Source organism: Pseudophryne corroboree, chromosome 4, assembly GCF_028390025.1.
Source record: "Pseudophryne corroboree isolate aPseCor3 chromosome 4, aPseCor3.hap2, whole genome shotgun sequence".
NCBI lineage: Eukaryota > Metazoa > Chordata > Amphibia > Anura > Myobatrachidae > Pseudophryne > Pseudophryne corroboree.
Genome location: NC_086447.1, coordinates 479,396,158 through 479,403,743, shown reverse-complemented (window position 1 = coordinate 479,403,743; position 7,586 = coordinate 479,396,158). Strand labels below are relative to the sequence as shown.

The following is a 7,586-nucleotide window of genomic DNA, read 5'->3' as shown; positions in this document are numbered from 1 at the left end:
GTATACATATAGTACAGTACAGTACGCCATTGCTGTATCTTGCAGCTCTGTGTCAAGTATACTATCTCTGTGCTGCATTATTGTGAGCAGTATATAATAGGACAGTGCAGCATTTTGGTGACCAGCAGTATACATATAGTACAGTACAGTAGGCCATTGCTGTATCTTGCAGCTCTGTGTCAAGTATACTATCTCTGTGCTGCATTATTGTGAGCAGTATATAGTAGGAAAGTGCAGCATTTTGATGACCAGCAGTATACATATAGTACAGTATGAAGGGTTAAAAATGTTATATGAACTGTTATGTGTTTGAATAAACACGTACGCACTCTCTACAAGATGCCTTTGTCTGTTCATATAATATAAGGCTTGTGTGTGTCTTATCTTCAAGGACAATTACATACCAGATCAAAACTGTTACTTCTGTGTGTTACTAAAATATCCTGCATGTAATGTCGTATGCTACTTCTATTTATCCAATCATATGCTTGCACATATTGTATACACCCATGTTTCTTTTCTATATAGTACGCTGTAATTTATTAAATAAACAGAGTAATTCTTAACCACTGACTCGTGTGCTGTCTGTATGGGGTTAAGAACTGCTTTCACTGGTACCAGAGATGGTTACATCGAGGAGGCACAAAAAGGGTTAAATTCCCTTCAGCTGGGGGCTAGGTCCGGGATCTAGGTGATCGTCCCCTGCCCGGTAAGATAGAGAATTTTATTGTCTGTCTTTTCCGTTCAGGGATTGCGATTACTACTAGATTTGAACTCATTCCGTGTTCCGGGAACACGTGACCAAAAATACAATCCAAGTCCGGGACTTGGCAGAAAAGAAACTTGTTTTCTTAAAGGCGCCGGGCGCCACATACAGGTATCAGGGATACCAGGACCAGGGGTCCACGAAATCTTTAAAAGGCACAGGTATCAGGGATACCAGGACCAGGGGTCCACGAAATCTTTAAAAGGCACAGGTATCAGGGATACCAATAGATGGACCAGAAATCCAAATAACAACGCCTCCTCGATTTGATCACCTAAATGTTTGTATGTTTGTCTTATAAGTACTTATATTGTAATTTTTCTATTAAGGACACTCAGTGAACGGGTGGTAAGTGCACGGGCGCTGAGTCTCAGAGGACATTGTTGTTTACAGTGATTTTAAGTACATTTGAAAGTTGATTTATAACAAATAACATTGTCCACGATTGCAGAGATATTAATTGTACGGGTTGGTAAGTGTACGGACACTGAATGTCATATAACATTGCTATTTACAGTTATTTTATGCAAGAAAATTGTACTTTATTTGCAAAATATCAAATTATACGGGTGGTAAGTGTACGTATGGTTGATATCATAAAAACATTTTGTATACCCAATGTCCCTTTAGTTTATGTAGGAATGTGTAATCCCACATGTTACCAATGATTTATGATCAGATCAGCCGAATGCATACATAGACTTGTTCCCCTTCCCTGTTATTTGTGAATTCTTTTAGAAATATATTGCGTGGGTGGGCAAGTATGGTGTACACGCATTATATGACACTGTGTTTGGAACAATCTATTTTTTTATTTTTTTTATGATAAAGATTGTTATTAATTCAGTTTAGACACGTTAGTTACTTGTTGATAATATGAGAAAGAAAGCAGCAGGTTGTTTTGAAATGAGGAAATCTGTCAGTACAGGAACCCTCACCGCCAGCGGGACACCCCACAGAATAGGGGGCCCCCTGCACCTCCGAGCAGATGACATACATCCTGCTTTAATTGCGGCAAGGATGGACATTGGGCTAGGGACTGTCCTTAACCCTTAGCATACTTAAACAACCACTGCTGCCTGAACCTGCCCACACTAACAATACTCCCAGAGACGCCCCAAGGTTCCAAATTGACTGACAGGGACAGCCCCGCTGACGGGGCCCGGAGGAGAGTGTCCCGACTTTCATGCAGCTCACTGGTCACTGGAAGGACAGTGAAGCCACCACCAGTGTCCTGTGTAGGGACCAGTACCATGAATCCTTAAAAAAGTCCGCTCCTTCAATAGGAATCAATGGGATACCCACAAAAGCTTATTCCACTGTACCTATCCCTATTGACACACCACCTGAGTTAGAGACTGTAAACCCCCAGGTATGGTCAGAGGGGCCCTATGACAATGGCCTAATATCTTGTACCCCCTACAAGGCCACACTGAAACCTGATGTACACCCCTTTACCAGAAACAATATTCATTGTCTAAAAGAAAAAATAGAAGGTCTTAGACCTATGGTACAGCAATTTTTAGAGCAAGGCATTCTTAGACATGTAGTATCCCCATACTGCACACCAGTTAACCCTGTAGCAAAAGTAGATGGGACTATAAGGTTTGTGCAAGATCTTAGAGCAATTAATCAGCTAATTGTTCCCATTGCACCAATTGTACCTGATGTAAACTCACTCCTCTCAGCCATCCCTGTAGATGCTGCATTTTTTTTCAGTGATTGATTTAAAAAAATGCATTTTTCAGCATACCAGTGGACCCCCCAGACACAGTTACTTTTTGCTTTTTCTTTTGAGGGCAAGCAGTTAACATGGTGCAGATTACCACAGGTATGTTTATTCACCTGTTGTGTATAGCATTGTACTCCAAGCCACATTGGCTCCCTGGCACCCCCCCTATGGTTCTGTCCTGCTACAGTATGCAGATGATCTGCTTCTCTGTAGTCAAACTGTTAAACTGGCTCTGTGAATGTGGACACAAAGTGTCAAAAGCAAAAATGCAATGGTGTAAAAAGCATGTTGATTATCTGGGTTTTGTACTCACAGAGGGAGAACGGAAAATCAGTCCACAACGCATTCAGTCTGTATTGGGCCTGGTCACCCCAACTACTCAGAAGGAAATGTTATCCTTTCTGGGCATGATTAATTATTGCAGACAGTGGATATCTGATTGTTCCTAATATGACAATATCTTGAGACAAGCTACTCTCAATAACAAACCTAAACAGATTTAATGGTCACAAGAAATGTTAACTGCATATGCAAGTCTAAAATGTATGTTGGTAAAAAGTTCGGCACTGAGCCTCCCAAACTGTACTGCCGTTTCATTTATATGCAAGGGACAACTGTAAACCATGGCGGGGGTACTAACTCACATGGAGGCAAACTGCGCCCTGTGGTATTCCTGTGTCGGTCCAAGGTATGCCTGCCTGCCTCAGAGCACTGGCAGCTTGTGCAATGGTGGCTGAGATGGCAACTACACTCACCTTAGGTCACACAACAATTCTACACACAACGCATGATGCAGTAGCAATACTTAACGGCTTGCATACACAGCATATGTCGGCCCAACGCCTTAGTGGGTATGCAGTCCTATTGCAAAGCAACCCATCCCTCATCATCAAATATGCAAACACGTCATCAGGCCCAGCACCCATTCTTAATGCACTCCTAGGACTAAAGGGTCCCCAAGATGACATACCTGACAACCATGACTGCTCAGCATCAATAGAATCAGAGACCTCCCCGAGATTAGACATGTCCCCTGTACCCATACCCGGTTCGGACAATGTCTTTGTTGATGGCTCCTGTAGCAGACCAAATGACTCCACATACCAAGCAGGTTATGCCGTTGTGCGCCTGCCCAATGACATTCTTGAAGTAAAGCCCATACCTTACCAATCGGCACAGGCTGCAGAGCTCATAGCCCTTACCAGAGCCTGCCAAATGTACCAAAACAAACCTCCTCCATGCCACCACACTGCCCTCTGACATTGCAATTTTGCACTGTAGGGCCCATACTGGTGGCAAGGACGACATATCAGAAGGAAATGCCCTTGCTGACAGAACTGCCAAAGAAGCAGCTCTACAACCCATTGCCCAGTCCCATATGACTGTCATGACCCCCCCTGCCATTAATGATCAATATCTTATCACGGAACTACAGGCCACAGCCTCCAACAAGGATTTGGATGACTGGATATATCCTGTATTGCAGAAAAATCCCAAATTAGGATTAATCTGCAAAGAGGGGAAACCTTGTATACCCCAAACAAGTGCCCCTTTGTTCATTGTTCACTACCATGGGGTAGGACAAACTAAGGAAGGCCACAGGAGGTACCTTCCACAAATGGAAACAGGTCCTTCCCATTATCTTAGCAGAAATCAGAATGACCCCACAAAAGACCCTAGGTTACTCACCCTTTGAAATACTTATGGGTAGGCCCTTCCCTACACCCTGGGCTAAGAAACCATTAGTAGTACAGGAAGGAGACTTAGAGCTCATAAGGGAAGAATACGTCAGGTCCCTCATAACAAAACCAGATGAAATTGAACACAAAATTGTTTGTAAAAATCCTTTTAATCCACAGGAACCGACACATCCTTTTCAAGTCGGAGACAAAGTCATTGTGAAAGTGCTCCCGAGGAACAAAGGTCCAGGAGATTTCACCTATGGTCCAGAGACGGAAGTCGTGGCAGTGACCAGGACGGCTGTCCTTACTGAAGAGGGGCCCACGTGGATTCATGCATCCCGAGTAAAGAAGGTACCCAGACCAGACCGTGAGGGAGATTCCAGAGAGGTACTAACGGGGGCAGACAGCCCTGACCTCCAACATGGAGAAGAGGACCCTTTTGCTGACAAAACAAACCCAGAATTCTACTCAAATATGGACTCTGATTACCCTACTTATACTTGCCTATCAGACACCCATATTCAGAACTGAAGTAGATATTACACAAACGAATGGACAAACCTCCCTATGGTATAATTCATCCAGCACTCATGTGGCCACATATACTGTAGAATATAAAGATTTTCTTTCAAACTATATGTGGAAAATTAGAGCAAATAGATAAGGTATAGGAACAGAAATTGTTTATGTTTGTGTTACCAGCAAGAATTGGGGAAAGAACTGTGATCATTGGGGAGCCGTGGGATGGAACACTGGTATTGATTGGGGTCACAAACCCAGCGAGGCTTTAAGCAAGAAGGATAAAAATAACAAGTCCTTAATGATGGGGAAGTGGACATTATAGTCAAAAGATAATAACAGGGAATACAAACATTTCACCTAAAAGACATGTACGCCCTGCTCAAAATCTAACAAACCACGGCCCAACTCCATCATGCCTCACATAACTACATTCAAGGATATAATAGCCATAGATAACCCCACATTTAAAGACACTATGGCCATTGAGACTGGATTTTCTGATATTAATTTTTAGGTTGGAATGGATGAGATATAATATAAAGAAGCATAATGTGAGCAATTGTTATGTATGTGGTAAATCTAGACCTCATTTAGGCACGGTCCCTTTAAATATCCCACTATCTCAAGAAAGCTGTTTTCTTTTTAGTCTCTACAATGATACAAAAACCAATGACAGTGATTGTGAAACATGGAAAAAGGAATACCCCATACTATCAAAGAACCCCAACCCAGGTAGCACAATAACCATATACCCAGGTAATTACACCTGCTATATATCAAACACTACCTCAGGGAAGGATTTAAAAATCTTTCCTCCAGGGTACTGTACAGAAAAAAAGAACTACCGTCTTAGTTAATCAAACTAAGTCTTTAGGTGACATTTATTACATCTGTGGAGATATGAAGCTAAGAACTAAATTAGACACTGCATGGAAAGGGGAATGCGTCCTTGCCAAAATAATTATGCCCCTCCACATTCTTCCAGATGATGAACAAATATCCCCTCCTGTTGTTTCCCCCAATAAAAGGAAGAGGGAACTCCCAGGAGGTAGTTTTTGATCCACATGTATATATTGATGCAATAAGGGTCCCAAGAGGGGTGCCAGACAAATTCAAAGCTAGAGATGAAGTAGCTGCAAGATTTGAATCCTTAATCCCTATAATAACTGCTAATAAAAATGTTGCATGGATTAATTGTATCTACTATAATCAGCAGAGATTTGTAAATGACACAAAAGATGCTCTTAAGGGTCTTTCTGAGCAACTAGAAGCCACTTCCCAGATGACATTCCAAAACCAAATGGCCCTTGATATGATACTAGCAAAAAAGGTGGTACTTGTGTTTACATTAGTAAGGTAGAAGGGTGTTGTACCTAATAACCTGACAATACAGGCCCTAATGGTAAAGTTACCTTAGCCATAAAAAAAAACTAGATGATTTATCCATAGAGCTAAAAAAAGAATTCAGGTATTGATAATCCATGGAGCCAATACTTTGGTTGGTTTGAAAATTGGAAACAGGGTCTTGTTCAACTAGGAATCTACATATTGATTGTGATAGCAACCTTTTGTGTTGTTTTCTTTTGCATTATACCCTGCTGCAGAAAACTCGCCACAAAAGGTATTGAAAACTCGCTTATGTATGAAGCCGTCCTTACAATCTCTCCTAATTCCCCTGCAGCCTATAAGCAATACCTAACCGAATATAGAAATAAAAAGCTCTATGAAAAGAATCATGTTATATAAATATATGATTCTAAGAGGGGATTGAAGGGTTAAAAATGTTATATGAACTGTTATGTGTTTGAATAAACACGTACGCACTCTCTACAAGATGCCTTTGTCTGTTCATATAATATAAGGCTTGTGTGTGTCTTATCTTCAAGGACAATTACATACCAGATCAAAACTGTTACTTCTGTGTGTTACTAAAATATCCTGCATGTAATGTCGTATGCTACTTCTATTTATCCAATCATATGCTTGCACATATTGTATACACCCATGTTTCTTTTCTATATAGTACGCTGTAATTTATTAAATAAACAGAGTAATTCTTAACCACTGACTCGTGTGCTGTCTGTATGGGGTTAAGAACTGCTTTCACTGGTACCAGAGATGGTTACATCGAGGAGGCACAAAAAGGGTTAAATTCCCTTCACAGTACAGTAGGCCATTGCTGTATCTTGCAGCTCTGTGTCAAGTATACTATCTCTGTGCTGCATTATTGTGAGCAGTATATAGTAGGACAGTGCAGCATTTTGGTGACCAGCAGTATGCATATAGTACAGTACAGTAGGCCATTGCTATTGATATATTACTGGCATATAATTCCACACATTACAAAATGGAGAACAAAAATGTGGAGGGTAAAATAGGGAAAGCTCAAGATCCACTTCCACCTCGTGCTGAAGCTGCTGCCACTAGTCATGGCCGAGACGATGAAATGCCATCAACATCGTCTGCCAAGGCCGATGCCCAATGTCATAGTAGAGAGCATGTAAAATCCAAAAAACGAAAGTTCAGTAAAATGACCCAAAAATCTAAATTAAAAGCGTCTGAGGAGAAGCGTAAACTTGCCAATATGCCATTTACGACACGGAGTGGCAAGGAACGGCTGAAGCCCTGGCCTATGTTCATGGCTAGTGGTTCAGCTTTACATGAGAATGGAAGCACTCATCCTCCCGCTAGAAAAATGAAAAGACTTAAGCTGGCAAAAGCACAGCAAAGAACTGTGCATTCTTCTAAATCACAAATCCCCAAGGAGAGTCCAATTGTGTCGGTTGCGATGCCTGACCTTCCCAACACTCGACGGGAAGAGGTGGCTCCTTCCACCATTTGCACGCCCCCTGCAAGTGCTGGAAGGAGCACCCACAGTCCAGTT

General features: G+C 41.7%; 1 long non-coding RNA gene across 1 annotated transcript; it reads left to right on the top strand.

The window, feature by feature from the left end:
• Positions 1-278: 278 nt before the first annotated feature.
• Positions 279-6,763, top strand: LOC134909790 (uncharacterized). The gene is made up of 2 exons (XR_010176026.1): positions 279-709; positions 4,358-6,763. It is a non-coding gene; the product is annotated as an uncharacterized LOC134909790 (long non-coding RNA).
• The last annotated feature ends 823 nt before the right edge of the window (positions 6,764-7,586 follow it).